The sequence below is a fragment of the Bos grunniens genome, chromosome 28 (genome assembly GCF_055505025.1).
Source record: "Bos grunniens cultivar Pamir isolate PY7600 chromosome 28, Bosgru_T2T1.0, whole genome shotgun sequence".
NCBI classification, from domain to species: Eukaryota; Metazoa; Chordata; class Mammalia; order Artiodactyla; family Bovidae; genus Bos; species Bos grunniens.
In genome coordinates, this window is record NC_141192.1 from 34,979,330 (window position 1) to 34,999,308 (window position 19,979).

The 19,979-nt window shown below is 41.0% G+C and overlaps 1 pseudogene; it reads right to left on the reverse strand.

Annotated features, from left to right (window-relative positions):
* Positions 1 to 7,944: 7,944 nt before the first annotated feature.
* Positions 7,945 to 12,995, reverse strand: LOC147343126 (uncharacterized; annotated as a pseudogene).
* Positions 12,996 to 19,979: the final 6,984 nt, after the last annotated feature.

Consider the following 19,979-nt stretch of genomic DNA (forward strand, 5'->3'; position numbering starts at 1 on the left):
ACATCTAATCTTATCACATTGTGATCTGAAAAGATGCTTGAAATGATTTCAATTTTTTTGAATTTACCAAGGCTAGATTTATGGCCCAGGATGTGATCTATCCTGAAGAAAGTTCTGTGTGCACTTGAGAAAAAGGTGAAATTCATTGTTTTGTGGTGAAATGTCCTATAGATATCATTTAGGTCTAACTGGTCCATTTTATCATATAAAGTTTGTGTTTCCTTGCTAATTTTCTGTTTAGTTGATCTCTCCATAGGTGTGAGTGGGATATTGAAGTCTCCCACTATCATTGGATTACTGTTATTTTCCCCTTTCATTCTTGCTAGCATTTGCCTTACATATTGTGGTGCTCCTAGTTTGGGTGTATATGTATATTTATCATTGTTCTATCTTCTTATTGGATTGATCCTTTGATTATTATGTAGTGTCCTTCTTTTTCTCTTTTCATGGCCTTTATTTCAATATCTATTTTGTCTGATATGAGTATTGCTACTCCTGCTTTACTTTGGTCTCCATTTGTGTGAAATATATTTTTACAGCTCTTTACTTTCAGTCTGTATGTGTCCCTTGTGTTGAGGTGGGTCTCTTATAGACAGCATATATAAGGGTCTTCTTTTTGTATACATTCAGCCAGTCTTTTTCTTTTCATTGGTGCATTCAACCGATTTACATTTAGGGTAATTATTGATAAGTATGATCCCATTTCCATTTACTTTGTTGTTTTGGGTTCGAGTTTATAAACCTTTTCTGTGTTTCTGTGTTCTAGAGAAGATCCTTTAGCATTTGTTGAAGAGCTGGTTTGGTGGTGCTGAATTCTCTCAGCTTTTGCTTGCCTGTAAAGCTTTTGATTTCTCCTTCATATTTGAATGAGATCCTTGCTGTGTGTAATAATCTGGGTTGTAGGTTTTTATTTTTCATCACTTTATGTATGTCCTGCCGTTCCCTTCTGGCGTGAAGAGTTTCCATTGAAAGATCAGCTGTTACCCTTATGGGAATCCCCTTGTGTGTTATTTGTTGCTTTTCCCTTTTTGCTTTTAATATTTGCTCTTTGTGTTTGATCTTCGTTAATTTGATTAATGTGTTCTTGGAGTGTTTTGCCTTGGGTTTATCCTGTTTGGGACCTTCTGGGTTTCTTGGACTTGTGGGGCTATATCCTTCCCCATTTTAGGGAAGTTTTCAACTATTATCTCCTCAAGTATTTTCTCATGCCCTTTCTTTTTGTCTTCTTCTGGGACTCCTATGATTTAAATGTTGGGGCACTTAACATTATCCCAGAGGTCTCTGAGGTTGTCTTCATTTCTTTTAATTCCTTTTTTCTTTTTTCTTCTATGCTTCATTTATTTCCACCATTCTATCTTCCACCTCACTTATCTTATACTCTGCCTAGTTATTTTATGTTAGTTCTCTCCAGAGTGATGTTGATCTCAGTTATTGCATTATTCATTATTGACTGAATCTCCTTTATTTCTTCTAGGTCCTTGTTACACATTTCTTGCAACTTCTCAATCCTTGTCTCTAGTCTACTTATCTGTAACTCCATTTTGTTTTCAAAATTTTGGATCATCTTTACTATCATTATTCTGAATTCTTTTTCAGGTAGACTCCTTTTCTCCTCCTCTTTTGTTTGGTTTGGTGGGCATTTATCATGTTCCTTTACCTGCTGCATATTTCTCTGCCTTTTCATTTTGTTCGGATTGCTGTGTCTAGGATGCCCTTTCTGTAGGCTGGAAGTTCATGGTTCCTCTTCACTGTGGAGAGTGCTCCCTGTTGGTGGGGTTGTACTAGTGGCTTGTCAAGGTTTCCTGGTTAGGGGAGCTTATATCTGTGTTCTGGTGGGTGGAGCTGGATTTCTTCTCTCTGAAGTGCAATGAAGTGTCCAGTAATGAATTTTGGGACATCTATGGGTTTGGCATGGATTTGGGCAGCCTGTCTTTTAATGCTCAGGGCTATGTTCCTGTTTTTCTGGGGAATTACCATGGTATGTCTTGCTCTGGAACTTGTTGGCTCTTGGTTTGATCTTGATTTCAGTGTAGGTTTGGAGGCATTTGGGTGAGCTCTTATCTATTAATGTTTCCTGCAATCAGGAGTTCTCTGATGTTCTCAAGTTTTGGAGTTAAACTCCTGCCTCTGGCTTTCAGTCTTATTCTTACAGTAGCCTCAAGACATCTCTATCCATACAGTACAGATGATAAAACATCTATCTAATGGTGAAATAATTCTCCACAGTGAGGGCCACCAAGAGGTATTCACAGAGTTACATGGAGAAAAGAAGAGAGAGTAAGGAGATAGAGGTGACCAGGAGGAGGAGAGGGGAATCAAAAGGGTAGAGACCAATCTAGCAGCAATCAGTTCCCTAAGTGTTCTCCACAGCCTGGATTATCCAGATTCACAGAGTTAAGTAGTGAAGAGAAGTGGGAGGGAGGAGATAAGGCAGAGTCAAAAAGGGAGAGAGCAATCAAGACAGTAAGCACACCCTTAAGTAAAAATGGATACTGAAGATTGGATTCTTAAAGGTATGAAATTGATCACAAATACAAAAAGCAAAGATTAAAAATCTAGATTAGACGTTACACTCTCAAAAATACAATATTAAAAATACAAAACAAAATCAATCACAAAAATTGTTAAAAGAATATGAAATTTGCTTTAAAAATAGGGTCTTTATTTTGCAATGTAATAGTAGTTTATAAAGTTAAAATTAAGGGAGTAATAAAGAACTTAAATAGTAAAAAAAAAATTGTTTTAATGAAAATAGTACAAATATATCTAGGAATTTCTCTGGAGCTGCTGTGGGCAATGATGGGTCATTTCCATTTCAGATAGTTCCTTATTCCAGCCTGTACTTGTTCTCAAGGTCTATAGGCCCCTTCCAATGCTTCAGTTCAGTTCAGTCACTCAGTCGTGTCCCACTCTGTGACCCCATGAATCACAGCATGCCAGGCCTCCCTGTCCATCACCAACTCCCATCCAATGCTTAGTCAATGTTAACTACAGGGTTTTAATCTGTTGTACCTGTCATTTCCAGAGCAGAGCCCTCTTCTTTGTTTATTTTGAATTCCTCTGATTGCAAGTCTCTTCAGTATCTAATTTCCACCCTGACACAAGGGGGTAAACGTGGTCACTTATTTAGGCTCACTTGTTGAGTTGTGTTGTGGGGAGGGAGGAACATTGCAAACAAATATCACTGGTGTGTATGAAGAGTGCTCACTGTGTATGGACCACACTGGGTTTGCCCTAGCTCATGGCAGCATGTGCTTTCCTGGTCTACACTGCTCAGGCTCCAGGTTGCTCTGCAGGGGTACTGTCCAAAATGGACCCTACATTTCATGCACTTCCCAGGTCTGAGATGCTCAGGTTTAGGTTCTCATGTACTCCGCAAGTGCACAGACTTGGTTTGGTGTACATTTTTTCCCCTTCCCAGGTCTGAGCAGCTCAGACGACCAGGTGCTTGGCGAGCACACCCTCCCAGGTGGGCCGTGTGTCTTAATCACTTCTATGGTCCCAGCCACTTGGTTTCCCGGGTGCACCACAAGAGCACTGTCTCAGGTCTGCTGTGTGTCTCCTCTGGGGAGCTGATCTCAGGCTTAGACCCTCCTGGCAGTTGTCAACAATTCAGGATCCCAGGAAGACGTGGTCAGCAACTGGGAGCCTGCTCACAGTTTGGTTGAGAATGCCAGTCTCTGGGGATGAGATTGCCCCTTGTCTTCCAGTTCTGGCTGTTGCATGCCTGCCTCTCTGCCTATGGTGCTGGGGGAGGGGCCTGTATGCAGCTGACTAGCCCTCCTTCCATATTCGCTCAATCCTTTGTTCTGTGAGTGGGCCAAGCTGTGTATTAGGTTAGAGTCTTTGATGGGAAAGTTCTCTCTCTCTTTTTTTTCCCTTCTCTCTGGCTATCCACTGTTTGGACTGCTACTTCACGTTAGCTCCCTCATATTGTCCTCAGGGCATCCAGGCCCAGTCCTTACCCTTAGCACACAACCCGCGCCTCCCTGTTCAGCCCCTGCTTGCTGGTGGTGGAAGAGAGCATCTGGGATACTTCTCTGTGGGGAGTTGCAGTTAGGCAACTCCTTTTTTTTTTTTTCTCCCAGTTATGTTTCCCTCTGAGATTCCAAAACTCCCCAAAGACCCGCTGGTGAGAGGGCTTCCTGCTGTTTGGAAACTTCTTATTCACAACTCCCTCCCCAGAATGTCTCTCTCTTTGTCTTTTATATTTTGTCCTACCTCCTTTCGAAGAGAATGGGCTGCCTTTCTGGATGTCTGGTGTCTTCTGCCAGCATTCAGAAGTTGTTTTGTGGAATTTTCTCAGCATTCAAATGATCTTCTGATGAATTTGAGGGGGAGAAAGTGGTCTCCCTGTCCTATTCCTCTGCCATCTTGGGGCTGCCCCCCTCTCCCATCCTCCCACCCCCAAATTGTTAAAAGGAAACTCCTGAGATGGAAATCTCTGGTAAAACAATCATAAAATTATCCAGCCATTTCCACAAGTTTAGAATTCTTTTTCCAGAAGAAATGATTTCAAATTACTTTGAGGGCAGAGGTTTTCAAAAGTTAGTAGATATCAGAGAAATGCAGAAGGCTTGTTAATGCACAGATTGCTGGGCAGTACCTCTGTAAGTTTTTTTTTTTTTTTTCCCAGTGAGCAGAACTTTAAACATTAGAGGTTAATTTCTCCCTCACATTTCGATATATGGATTCTTATCCAACTTTTATCTAAAAGCACTTACTCTTTATTATTTCAAATCAGAGTAAATCATTAATATACAGGAAAAGAAAACCTTTCAGATTCAATCTAAATCCTAGCACACTATGTTGTAATAACAACTAGACTTTTATTTTTGACCAGTAGTGATATAATTAACTGGATTTTGCAGTGGGCCCTAATTGGGTAGGCATTGGTCAAATTGGATATAAAAGAAATTACTGGTCAAATTGGATAGAAAATAATTTATTGATTAAATTAGTCCCTCACCAGCACATCTACATATCCAAAACTTTATTTTGTTAACTTGTAATTAATGCAATGTTACTATGACATATTTTACATCTTGTTGTCCTACTTTGGATTATGTTGCATTTTACTCTGAGAGTATATCTCAGGTTGGATCAGCCACATTTCAATGCTCAGTAGGGACAGTGGCTAACAGCTCTGTATTGGGCAGTGCAGGTTTATAGGATATTTTCAGGTGCCACTTGTCATTAGTGTTCTTTTTTTTTTTTTAAGCAAGGATTTGTGGTTTTATTAAATGTCTGGACTTTAGAAAGTGATGGAGAGTACACTAATAACAGATTAAAGGTGAATGATGTACATTACACTGCACACAGCATTAAAAAACTTAAAAAATTAGAACATATTACTCTGGTATTAAAATACTCCATAAATTAAAAAGTCACAAAATGAGTGAAATTCTATGAGTGAAAACAGACAATGACTTGTCTGTTTCACTGTTCTTTCGTGAAAGGAAGAAAATAGCCAAAATTCATAGACTAGGTGGCAAATATAAACATTTCACTAAAGATATAGAGATAGTAAATACACATCTGAAAAAATTGATCATTAATCCTTAGGTAAATGCTAATAAAACAACAGTGAGATAGCATGACAAACTTATCAAAAGGTTTAAAGTTAACAATAATGGATCAGAAGAAAAATAATAATTAAAAAATAAAGATAAGCATATTCCTAATAAAAACACTAATAACCTGGAAGGTTATCCTCTACCCTATGTATGTAGAAAGATATATATATATATACACATACTACAATATATTAAAGTGATAGCTTCCTTAAAAAAAAGATTGACCAAGTGAAGTATTCACTAGGATACAGGAGGAAATGGACCTCTCAAACACTGCTGGGAAGAATGGGAAAAAAAAAAAAAATCCCAGGCAGTCCAGTGCCTGGACCTAGGTGTTCAGTGCTCAGGGCCCAGGTTCAATCCCTACTTGGGAAATTAAGATCCCCCAAGCCATGAAGTGTGGCAAAAAAAAAAAAAAAAAGGAAAAAAAGGAATAATTATTTCAGATCATAATTTGCTAATTTGTTAAAGTTAACACTCACCTATCTTATGACTCACACCTTGCACTCTGAGTTATTGAAGAAACGATAAATGAAACATATATCCACATAAAGAATTATACACAGATGTTTTACCAACTTTTTTTTTTTCAATAGTGAAAAATTAGGAAAACAGCAAATGTCCATAAGCAAATGAATGGGTAATAGTGGTATATCCAAAAACAGGAATATTTCTTAGAAAAAAAAGTATGAGCTGCTCATACATTATTGATGACTCTTCAAGTATTTATGCAACATAAATAAAAGCAGGAGAAAGAGTGAATACTTTGATTTCCATCATTTGAATTCTAGAAAATGAAAAGTTATCTATTATAATGGAAAATAAACCAGTGGTTACATGGAGGGCTGTGGAGGACAAGAAGAGAGAGTATAAAAGGTCATGAAATTAATATACAGTAACATAGTCATTGGAATCTTCCCTGGTGGCTCAGACGGTAAAGCATCTGCCTGCAATGCGGGAGACCCAGGTTCGATTCCTGGGTTGGGAAGATCCCCTGGAGAAGGAAATGGCAATCCACTCCAGCACTTTTGCCTGGAAAACCCCATGGATGGAGGATCCTTATAGGCTACAGTCCATGGGGTAGCAAAAAGTCGGACACGACTGAGCGACTTCACGTTCACTTCACTAACATAGTCATTACCATCACTGTGATCATGCTTTTACTTCCATACATGTTTCAGAACTTATCAGATAGCTTTTGAAATGATTCATGATTAAAAAAAAAAACAAAACAACAACAACAACAACAAAAACTCTATGTCCAACTTTCTGTAAAGTAAGTTTGGTAATCCTACATTCATTCCACTTTCTCAGGCCCTTTGTAGATCGGTTTTACCTCAAAGATAGTAAAAAGAGTGAGCATTGAAGGACCTTCCACCTGAGCCAACAGGAATGTGACCTGGGTCACAGATACATTTGTGGACTGGATTCTCCTTTTTTATATCTTTATTCTTTTTTACCTGCCTTGCTCTTGGTAGGACCTGGGGGAAATTTTCCCCTCAGCACTGCTGACATCCCCTGTGAACAAGAGAAAATATTTATGCTGCTCTCAGAAGCAGTTATGTTGTCACACCTGACCCCTCCTCAGGGTGATCTAAGTCTCCTGAAACTCATCATAACATCCAGGCCTGAAGTGAGGACAAGAAAGCTCTGCAGTCTTTCACAGAAGGCAATGGGCAGAAATGCAAATTTGGCAAAAACTAGTAAGTTAATTTCTGCCTCTGTATTGATTCCTATGAGGCACAGAAAGTTTGATACCCACATGAAATTTGTACACCTCTTCATGCTTATAGAGCCCAATTCTGTTTATAAAACACACTACATCGTAAATGGAATGTCCAAGATTAAGGAGGTCTTAAACAGTAAAGTCTTGGTTATGGTACACACCAAAGCAATGGTCAGGCAGATATGCCAGCAATCACTGTAAATTCTTAATTGGTGACTCGGAGACAAGAAAAAGTCATCACAAGTATCTTCATACCAACATGTCCCTGGAAATGGTGGTCCTTCTCTGCATGCTGCCAGATGAACTCCTGACATTCTCTGGGCCAATACTGCATCAGGTCCATGCACAAGCTGTTCTGAAAGGGAAGGAAGACATCCCAAGGATTCAGGCTAATCCTAATTTCCTCCAACAAATGAGAGAACAGAGTGTACCTCCCTGAGCTTTCTAGGGTAGTGACTAATGCATACTTTGGAGACCTGCCAGGTTAGAGAAGAAATGGATATGGTGACAGAAACTGGAAGTGATGTTAATCTATCAAGAGCAGATTAGTGTGAAACACAGTTACACTTATTTCATGTAATTATGAAGAATCTCTTTACTCTTAGTGTTTGGATTTATGAGACAATTAATGTCTCAAAGTTTGGTCCAGTGGCATTACACTGAACAAGGAAACTATACATTCCTTATACATCTAAGGCCTTTTGCCAGTGTGAATTCTCTGGTGCTGAGAGAGGTTAGATTTTTGGTTAAAGACTTCCCACATTTGAGTCAGTCATATGGCTTTTCTCCTGTGTGAACTCTCTGATGATAATGAAGGGTGGAACGAGAGGTAAAAGACTTCCCACATTCACTGCATTCATAAGGCCTTCCTCCTGTGTGAACTCTCTGATGAATAATGAGGTGAATTCTTTGGGTAAAGGATTTCCCACAGTCACTACATTCACGAGGCCTTTCTCCTGTATCAACTCTCCAATGTCAAATGAATATTGAGCTATTGGTAAAAGACTTCTCACAGTCACTGCACTTATAAGTTCATTCTCCATTGTGGACCCTCTGATAATAGCCAAGGGCATAGACAAAAGTAAAAGAGTTCTCACATTCACTGCACTCATAAGGCCTTTCTCCAGTGTGAACTCTCTGGTGTTTAAAGAGGTATGAAAATCTGGCTAAAGGATCTCCCACAATCAGTACATTCATAATGCTTTTCTCCAGTGTGAACTCTCTGGTGTTATTCAGTTGGGAACTATCCCTAAAAGATTTCCCACATTCACTTCAGTCAAAAGTCCTTTCTACTCTGTGAACGCTCTGATGACAATGGAGGGCAGAGTTAGAGGTAAAACATTTGCTGCACTCATAAGGCCTTTCTCCTGTGTGAACTCTACAGTGTCAAAGGAGTATTGGTCCATTGGTAAAGGATTTCCCACAGTCACTGCACTCATAAGATTTTTCTCTTGTATGAACTCTTTGAAGATAACAGAGGGCAGAACCAGAGGTAAAAGATTTCCCACATTCACTACATTCAAAAGCCCTTTCTCCAGTGCGAACTCTCTGATGTTGAGATAGGAAAGATTTATGGCTAAAGGATTTCCCACATTCACTGCACTCATAAGGCCTTTCTCCTGTGTGAATTCTTCGGTGTATAGTGAGGTGATTTATTTGGGTAAAAGACTTCCCACAATCAGTACACTCATATGGCCTTTCTCCAGCGTAAATTCTCTGTTGATAATGCAAGCCAGAGCTAGAGGTAAAGACTTCCCACATCCCCGACATTTATGAGTCTTCTCTCCAGTGTGAACTCTCTGATAACAATGGAGGGCAAAGCTAGAAGTAAAAAAATTCCCACATTCACTGCACTCATAAGGCTTTTCTCCTGTATGAACCCTCCAGTATTCAATTACATCAGATTTTCATTTAAAGAATTCTACATTCAGGGCATTCATAACTCATTTTTCCAGTGTGAACTGTCTGTTGCTGAATAAATATGGAGCTATGGCCAGAAGATTGTGCACAATGATAGCACCATGGCAATTTTCTCCAGTGTTACTCCTCTGAGGATAAATGAGAGCAAATTCTTGGCTAAAGGATTTCCCACATTTGCTGCACTTGTACTGCCTTGCCCTAGTATGAATTTTTTGATGTTGAATGAGGGCTGAACTTCCTCTAAAAGATTTGCACAGTCACCACACTCATAAAGCCTGTCACCAGTGTAGACTTTCTGGTGCGCAACAAATGAGGATCTATACTTGAATTTCCCCCCACATTTACTGCACACAAAACTCCCTTTCAGTGTAGGCACTCTGGTCCTGAACAAGTGTGTGTTTGGGGCTGAAGACTTTATTGCATTCTCCCCTGGTACAATGACTTTTTTTTGCTTTGTAAAGTTTCCATGCAGTAGGTAACTGTATTTGGCTTCTCCCCAGTGTGACTGACCTGTTGCTTCAGATACTCTGAGGTGGCTCAGAAGTCATCCCCAACTTCCTTGCTTGTTAAAGGTTTCTCTGACACATGGAAATTGGAGCTATGCATAAATGAAGGCCTGTCCACACTGATTATGAATGGTTTCTCTTGCATGTGCTGCTCCTGGTGCTGTTGAGGGTCTGCACTGAAATAAAATACTTTTGCACATTCCCTACACTTCAGTTGTTTCTTGCTGTGTTGTGTACCCTGCTGCTCAGGCTTGAGAGACAATGTAAAGCCACAAACTTGACAGACCACAAACTTCACAGGGGTGAGTCTTCTGAGAAGATGAAGGCTTCTTGGAAGTCCTGGACTGTGACACTGCCACAGAAACACTTCGTTCAGAGGAAGCCTCAATTTCTCCTCTCCACTGAAGAAACCCAGTGAGGATATAAGTTCTCCAGCATCACATCATGGTACAGGCATCTCTGAGCCACGTCAAGAATCTTCCATTCCTTCCAGGTGAAGGACAGGGCAATGTTCTCAAAGGTCACACCACCCTAAGGCAGGTCCCTCAGCGCTGCTGCTGCCATCGGACTTTGGCCGGAGGAGGGCTGGAAGCGGCCTGAGGACTCAAGTACTGCAAGGCCTCTCCCAGGCCTAACACGGGTCACCCTGGGCGGTGTTACCAAGTCTCAGATCTACCTCCGTGCAGCGGAAACAGGCTCTCCTCTCAGACCTTCTTGATGTGGTCACCTCAATCCCGACACAGTGGTCTGGAGTTGGAAAGAACCCAAAGGGCACGAAAAAATCACTGCCACAACGAGGACGCCAGGAGTCCCTTCTGTCGTTAGTATTTTTAACAGCCCCTGAAGGAGCACTAAATATCAAGTTGGTGAAATGCAGTTCATTCTTCTTTTTTTTTTGTTTTTTTCTGAGTATAATTTCTTTACATTGGTGTATTTATGCTGTACAATAAAGTGTATCAGCTATGAAAGTGAAAGTGTTATTCACTCAGTTGTGTCCAACTCTTTGCTACCCCATGGACTGTAGCCCATCAGGCTCCTCTGTCCATGGAATTCTCCAGGCGACAATACTAGAGTGGGTAGCCTTTCCCTTCTCCAGAGGATCTTCCCAACCCAGGGACTGATCCCAGGTCTCCTTCATTTCATGCAGATTCTTTATTGTCTGAGCCACGAGGGAAGCCCAAATCAGCTGTATGTATGTATGTGTGTGTGTGTATATATATGTACATATATATATCCCCCTCCCTCTCAGACCTCCCTGCCTCCCCTTCCATCTCAGCCCTCTAGGTCATCACAGAGCACTGAGCTGAGCTCCCTGTGCTATACAGCAAGTTCCCACTAGCTATCTATTTTACACATAGTAGTGTATTTATGTCAATCCTAATCTCCCAATTCATCACACCCTCCTGTTCTTGTGTCACATGTCTGTTCTGTAAGTCTGTGTCCTACCTATCTGACAAATATGTTCATCTGTATCATTTTTTCTAGATTCCACATATATAGTTCATTCTTAAGTAAAATACTGATGGAACAAAAAAAAAATGTCAACTGTTCCTCCTATTTTTCAATACTGTTTCAAATTTATGCTGTCTTTTACTTGTGGTGTTTTTATTAACTATTCTCCACATCCCTGGGTGGCACACAGAAACGTAAGTCTGACAGAGACAGATCCTTGCCCTTAGTATTATGAATGACCAGTTAAAATCCAGTTATTTAAGTATCTTTACTAGCCTATGAGAGGGCTTTGCTGGTGGCTTGGACAGCAAAGAATCCACCTACAAAGGAGATCTGGGTTCGAACCCTGGGTTGTGAAGATCTCCTGGAGAAGGGAATGGCTACCTACTCCAGTATTCTTGCCTGGAGAATCCCATGGACAAAGGAGTCTGGCGAGCTACTGTATATGGGATTGTAAAGAGTCAGACACAACTGAGCAACTAACACTTCTCAGTTTCACTAGCCCATGAAGTCTTCCCTAATGAAACCTAGCTTGTAAGTATACATATAGGAAGTACTGGTTACAATATACTGATATTAGTCATTTCTCCCAATAAGGGATGTGGGTACCTAGGTACACCCTCAGTTATGTATTATGAATGTTTTGTGAAAGTGGCTCTTCTCTAAACCCCTCTAGTCACTCATCCTGTGACACTGTCTTTTCTCATGAACTTTCATCTTACTGGGCATTATTTGCTAATCGTCTACCAAGTCAAATATATTCCAGGAATGACACTGCAGCATAAATTGAGGTGTAAGTGGGCAATCTTATAACTACTGTCTTTGATTATGAGAGAGTCATTTCCTAGGCAGGTTGATAAGAAGGCTAGGGGACCCCAAGGAGAGAGGGGTCTGGAGTTCTCAAGGAGGAAGGAAGAACAAATTTTTTTTTTTCCCTTCTACATTCTTTAGGATTACATAACAATAATGTATCCTGCTTGAGGACAGTCTCTGGAAAAAATCTTCTGGCTAATCCTGTTATCTTAAAATGTAAATTATGGGAGTAGGTCTAGTGAGGTCTTTACAACCTCCAGACACTCTTCTGATTCACTGTAATAACTAATTAGAGAGTATATAACTCCATTGCTAACACTGGAAAGGGGGTACTCTTTCTGCCCCCTTCTGATGCCTATGTCAGAAGCTTTCTCTATCTCCTTTATACTTTAATAAAACTTTATTACATAAAAGCTCTGAGTGATTAAGCCTCGTCTCTGGCCCCGGATTGAATTCTTCTCCTCCGGAGGCCAAGAATCCTGGCGTCTTTTTGTGGTTCTGCAAAAACTTTTCATCCTGGGGGCTCATCCAGGATTCTTCAGGACAAGGTAAGGATGCTTGGAGCTCTAGTTCTTTGTTCTCCTAGCGAACATGTTTTCTGTTGTACTTTACTAACTCTACATTGTGCTGAGCGTGAATGAATGAAATGCCCTGCATGAAGCAAGTGAGGAACCCTGCTCTGCGGTTCCGCGGTGACCTCATATGGCTTATGGCCGAAACCTGTCGGGGGTTTATACCGACTTGCCAATGCCAAAAGGTACCCAGTGTCTCCTTTGGGGACCAACCAGAAATGGGCAAAGCATGTGGACCAAACTCTCCTTTCTCAGTCAAACTTTTCAGTCTCTTTGACCACTTTGTAATTCCTTGGAAATAAGAAGTACTAACCTAATCTATCAGATCATACACTTTCAAGGGACTTGTGATCTATGCTGTTACTGTGTACTATTACCTAGATCCTAAGCTTGGATTGGTAGTCAGGAGGCGCCTAGCCTCGCTAGGCATGGTAAGTTTGGAAGCTAGATGGAGCTCTAGCTCCAAGAGCATCTCTGAGGTTAAAGGTTACTCAGATTGGAACTACAAGGGATTTTTTTTTTCCTTTGGTAACGCTGGCTTTTAGTGGACCAGAGGAGACTCTTATACTGGTGTGGTGATGCTTGGAAGGAACATCTCAGTTTTATGTTCGTATTGGTCTTATTGTGGTCAGGAATATACTCAGGGTTGTGCACAGGCACTCAGGTGATTAATGTTTCCCCCATCGGTTTAGCCTTGGAGGCATTCTGGAAAGTTACTCTGATTGCAACCCAGGTGGCATCAGAGGCAAGCAAGATTTTAATGGTGAGGAGCTGGACGTCAGTCAGGGATGCCATCAGGCCTACCCCTGGTGCATCTCCACCCCATCTCGGTGATAGAACCTGGAGGGATGAGTGGGTCACCTGCATTGGTAGGGACAGACTAAGTCCAACCAGAAAAGAAAAGCTTTGGTGTAAAGTCTGTCTACACCCCCATCTAGAATAGGGAGGGACGCCTCTAGTAGAAAGAGGGTGCTGGTCCGTTTTTTTCTCTCTTACAGATGGGAGCTAACAATTCCAGCCTCATTCCTTTGAACTGTATCCTGAAAAACGCATAGATTTGATCCCCAGGGCTTAAAGAAGACACACCTGGTCTTCCTATGTGATACTGCATGGCCGTGGTACCCACTGGAGGATGGCAAACAGTGGCTATTTGGAGGGTCTCTTAAGTATAATACTGTTATACAATTACACCGGTTCTGTAGAAAATAAGGAAAATGCGTAGAAGTAGCATATGTGTTGCCCTTTTTCTTTCTGAGAAATATGCCAGACTTATGTCCTAAGGGTATAGATTTGGGTGTGACTCCTTCAGCTCCCTCCTGTCCTCCTACTTTGCTAGATGAGAAGGAGGATAGGAGACAAAGAGAAAAAGGAAAGCAGGTTTCTCCAATCTATCCCTGGGATCATATGCACAGAGCAGCCAGAAAAACTGAGAAACAGCCACACAAGCTGTTGCCTCTTCATGAAGCACCCACCGGGAGAAATAATCAGTCTATGAGAGTTAATAAGCCTTTTTCTTATCAAGAAATACAAAAAATCAAGGAAGATCTGGGAGACTATTTAGAGGACCCAGAAAAATATATTAGAGCTTTTAAAGGTGTTACTCTGCTTTATGACCTTACTTGGAAGGATGTGATGTATATCTTGGGACAAATGCTGACTCAAAAAGTTGAGTTTTGGGGAAAGCAATTGCTTATGGAGATGAATGGTTTGGTAATTAATCAGTAGGGAAGAGGGAGGACGAGATAACTGCCCTCCCCAATGGGAATCAGGCGGTCCCAAGTACAGAACCAGACTGGGACTACAACACAGCTAAAGGAAGATGAGATCAGAGTCATTTTGTCAGGTGTATTCTTAAAGGACTCAGGCAGGCGCATGCTAAGCCTTTAAACTATGGCAAATTGGCAAACATAGAACAGGAGGAGAAGGAAGCTCCTGGTAAATTCCTAGATAGACAGAGAAGCCCTTCGCAGATTCACTGAAATTGATCTGGAAAGTGAAGAGGGAAAAGTGATCTTAAAAGATAGATTTCTCACTCAGTCAGCTCCAGATATCTGCTGCAAGCTATTAAAATGGGCATATGGACCAAATCAGTCTTTAGATAATCTGTTACAACTGGCTCAGACAGTTTATTATGGTAGGGAATATGAGGAAAGGAAAGAAAGGCAGAAAAAGACAAAGGAACAGGCGGAAGCCTTCACAATGGCTATGAGAACCGTTCTTAAACAGCCTGAGAAAAATGCCCAGAGGGACCCAGGTGAAAAGGGATGGGCTTGCTATTACTGTGGAAAGGAGGGGCACATCAAGTGAGATTACCCTCAGACATCCAAGCTGCCCCCAGCTCCATGTCCGGTCTGCAAAGGACCACACTGTAAGAGAGACTGCCCCCAGAGGCATAGGTTTCAGTGGTCGGACTCCCAAGACAAACAGAACTGAAGGTGCCCAGGGATCCCCACACAAGCTCCTGTCCTAATTACACCTGAGGAACCCCGGGTATTAATAACTGTGGGGGGCCAATCCATCGATTTCCTTTTAGACACTGGGCAACTTACTGTTTGCTTACTGAAGCCCCTGGCCCACTTTCTTCCCAATCTGCTTCCGTAATAGGACTGTCTGAACGAGCCAAAAGGTATTGTTTCTGTAAGTTGTGACTGGGACTCTGTGCTATTTTCATACGAGTTTCTGATTGTGTCAGAGTCTCCCTCACCCCTTTTGGAGAGGGGTATACTGAGCAAAGTCCATGCCTCAGTTTTCTAAATATGGAGCCTTCCCTTTATCTCCCTTTAATTGAACAAAATGTAAATCCTAGAGTATGAACTGATGGAAAATCTGTGGGTTGAGCAAAAAATGCTATTCCTATAGTTGTCAAGCTCAAAGACCTGCACTTATTTCCACATAAGAAGCAGTATCCACTGAAACCTGAGATTAAGGAAGGGTTAAAACCCATCATCGAAAATTTAAAGGAACAGGGACTATTAATTCCCTGTAACAGTCCATGCAACACTCCTATTTCGGGTATAAAGAAATCAAATGGTAAATGGAGACTAGTTCAAGATTTATGAATAATAAATGAGGCCGTAGTTCCTTTACACCCCGTGGTGCCTAATCGTTACATGCTATTGTCTGAAATTCCTGAACAAGCCAAATATTTCTCTGTAATTGATTTAAAAGATGCCTTTTATTCAGTGCCTTTGGTGGAGGAAAGTAAATTTCTATTTGCCTTTGAGGACCCGACACAACCAGCTTCTCAGTTAACCTGGACATTTTGCCCCAGCGATTTCGTGACAGTCCTCACTTATTTGGACAAAGTTTGTCATGGGATCTACAAAACTTTAATAGCTCCAAAGCAGTGGTGTTACAGTATGTAGATGATATTTTGCTCTGTGCTGAGACAGAGGAAGCTTGTTCAAGAGCCTCAGAAGACTTCTTAAACTTTCTGGCAGGCTGCGGTTACAAGGCATCAAGAGAAAAGGCTCAGCTTTGTCAACAATCTGTTAGATATCTGGGCCTAATCATATCAGAAGGGACTAGGGCCATAGGCCCTAGAGAATTAAACCTAAACTAAATCATCCCCTACCTATGACTTTAAGACAATTGAGAGGACTTTTGGGAATCATAGGCTACTGTCGTATTTGGATTCCGGGTTACAGGAAAATTGCCTGGCCTCATTATAAACTTATAGCTGAAACTCAGCAGGCCCAAACCAAAAAACTGGTTTGGTCTCCAGATACTCAAAAGACTTTTAAGGTTCTTCATACTGCTCTCCTGCAAGCTCCAGCTCTAAGCTTGCCCACAGGGTCAGAATTTAATTTGTTTGTCACTGAAAGAAAAGGTGTGGCCTTGGGAGTTTTGACACAACCCTGAGGGCCTCACCAGCAACCTATTGCTTATCTAAGCAGAGAATTAGATGTAATTTCACATGGGTGGCCCCACTGCCTAAGAGTAATTGGGGCAGCAGCTTTATTAACACCTGAAGCTTTAAAAATAATTAATGGATGAAAACTTATTGTACTGACTTCTCATGCTGTGAGTGGAATCTTAAATTCTAAGGTTAATATTTGGATGACAGACAATAGGCTTCTTAAATATCAGTCATTGTTGTTAGAAAGACCAGTAACTAAGCCTAAAGTTTGTGGTAATTTAAATCCTGCCACTTTCCTTCCTGAGAAGGAAAATGAAAAACCTGATCATGATTGTTCCCACTTCCTAACTTTAAACTATGCAACTTGGGAAGATCTAATGGATACCCCATTAGACAATCCTGACATGGAAATATTTACCGATGGCAGTTCTTTTGTTCAGGATGGAAAGCATAAAGCAGGTTATGCCGTGGTGACTGCTGAACAGGTTTTAGAAGCAAAATCTCTCCCCCAGGGAATCAGTGCTCAGTTAGCAGAGCTTATGGCTCTGACCTGAGCTCTAGAGTTAAGCAAAGGGCAGTGGGTAAATATCTACACTAATTCTAAGTATGCTTATTTGACTTTACATGCTCATGCTGCAATATGGAAAGAAAGACAGTTCAAAACAGCAACAGGAGCACCTAATAAACATTTCAGAAAGATCAAGAGACTTTTAACTGCTATATATTGTCCTAAAGAAGTAGCTGTTATGCATTGCAAAGGACACAACAGAGATGGGAGTAAAGTAGCTGAAGGTAATCAGCTGGCTGACTGTCAAGCCAGAAAAGCAGCACTTTATGAAACCCCTTCACTACAGAAGCCTTTGATCTGGACAGGTCCTGTGGAACAGGGAAAACCACAATATACTGAGGAAGAATTAGAAAGATATGAGAAATGAGGAGCAAAGATTACTGATAAAGGATGGTTACAGTCCAAAGATGGGTGATTAATAATTCCTGAAAATTCTCAATGAAAAATTCTTAAGGGTTTACACCAGAGTTTTCATTTGGGTGCAGAGAGTACTTACCAGATGGCTTTTCATTTGTTTGAAGGTTAAAATGTAATGAAAACTTTAAAGAACATTATCAAAAGGTGTGAGGTTTGTCAGAAAAATAACCCAAAGACTGAAAAGCTAGCAGAATCTGGATTACAACGAAGTGGAAAGTATCCTGAAGAGGACTGGGAAATTGATTTTACTCATATGCCAAAAGCTAATGGGTATTCTTGCTTACAAGTTTGGATGGATACTTTTACTAGATGAATTGAGGCTTTTCCCTGTCGTAGTGAACAGGCTAAGGAGGTTATAAAGATTTTAATCCATGAAATTATCCCCACGTTTGGGCTGGCACAGAGCCTTCAGAGTGACAATGGCTCCGCCTTTAAAGCTGCTGTAACTCAGGGGGTGTCTAAAGCTCTAGGACTAGAATATCACTTACACTGTTCCTGGAGACCCCAATCCTCAGGAAAGGTTGGAAAAGGTAATGACATTATCAAAAGACATCTGCGCAAATTAACTCAAGAGACCCAGGACAATTGGACTAAAGTCCTACCCATAACTTTAATGAGGGCTCGAACTGCCCCCAAAAAAGAGGGATTGTCCCCCTTTGAATGTATTTATGGACGACCTTTCTTATGCACAGACATTGTTATAGAACCTAAAGCCTTGGAATTAACTAATTATGTAACTCAGCTCTCAGCTTTGCAACAGGCATTAACAGAACTCCAGGAGACGACTCCTGATCCAGCCTCTGAGTCAAGCAAGCCTCTATTTGAGCCAGAAACCGAGGTCCTCATAAAACATTGGGGTCTGGGGGTCCACCTCTTGAGGCCCTCTGGGAAGGCCCTTACCAAGTTATTCTTTCTTCTCCCATAGCTGTCAAAGTTCCAGAAATTGATTCATGGATACATCGCACTCGAGTTAAGAGGTGGCACCCTGACCAGAACTAAGTGACTTAATTTTGTCTTTATTTTCTATGCTCTGACTTTGTACTTTTCACATGGGCCTGATAATCTATGTGAGCCCACTTCTGCTGACTCCAAAAAATCATGAGTCTGCCGTTTGATCCTCAAGACAATGCCTTCCTGTCCTGGGCTCACTCCTACGCTGAATTCCACAATCAGTCTAACTACTGGGTCTATGGAGCACTCCCCTCTTCATCAGTGGAAGACTTCCCATGGTGGACATCTCCACTTTGAGGAAAAGACTTTCTCCAAGTCTGCAAATACCTTCAACAACAATCGCATGTGATGCCTCTTCTTAAATTGATGACATCTAACAACCTTAAGATGGACTGATGTAACTATGGACATAATGTGACTTTTCATTTTGATTTTAACTTGGTTTAATGACTATTTTGCCTTATGTCTGTAATTGTATAATAGGGTTTTCTAACCCTCTAAAAGCTTTTAAGTTACAAATGGTTGTCTAGGCTCCTACGAGTGCCACAGCCTCCTCCAACTATTACTTGGGGCCCCTGTTTCAGAGACCCTCAGTATGAGGGTTGGGAGAATATATTGCCTCAACAATTTAGGGACCATGCCCCTAAACAGCAGGAAGTAGTTATGGAAAGAAAATGATGCCCCTTTCCCTTGGCAACATAATTCTCCTAAAAGAAAAGGTTGGGATGAGAGAGTCATTTCCTAGGCAGGTTGATAAGAAGGCTAGGGAACCCCAAGGAGAGAGGAGTCTGGAGTTCTCAAGGAGGAAGAAAGGGCAACCTTTTTTTTTTTTTTTCCTTCTACATTCCTTAGGATTATATAGCAATAATGTATCCTGCTTGAGGACAGTCCCTGGAAAAAATCTTCTGGCTAATCCTGTTATCTTAAAATGTAAATTATGGGAGTAGGTCTAGTGAGGTCTTTACACCCTCCAGACACTCTTTTGATTCACTGTAATAACTAATTAGAGAGTATATAACTCCATTGCTAACACTGGAAAGGGGGTACTCTCTTTCTGCCCCCTTCTGATGCCTATGCCAGAAGCTTTCTCTATCTCCTTTATACTTTAATAAAACTTTATTACATAAAAGCTCTGAGTGATCAAGCCTCGTCTCTGGCCCCGGATTGAATTCTTCTCCTCCAGAGGCCAAGTATCCCGGTGTATTTTCATGGTTCCGCAACAACCTTTCAATTATATGCAAGTAAGTTCATACTCCTGTGGTCCAAATCCTTCCTGCTGAACATCCTCACACTTTGCAGTGAATGTATATATGTCCAATAATGTTGATCTTTGAGCGTACTATTCTCTGATATATTTTTAGCAACTCATTTTGTTTCAAACCCATCTGAAAATTACAGGAATAATATATTGTTCAATTGAAATTAAAACATGGAATTGTTTACTAAGTTTCACTTCTAGTATGAAATGATCAAGTACAAAGAATGTCTCTCTTTTCTGTCTATGAGAAAATTAGTCAAATTTTTTTTAATTAGTCAGTTACTAGAGTCCAGGGGAATATATCTGTCCAGAGATCTTCAGTACCTAATAATTACCATACCTTTTATCAATTTATTCAAGC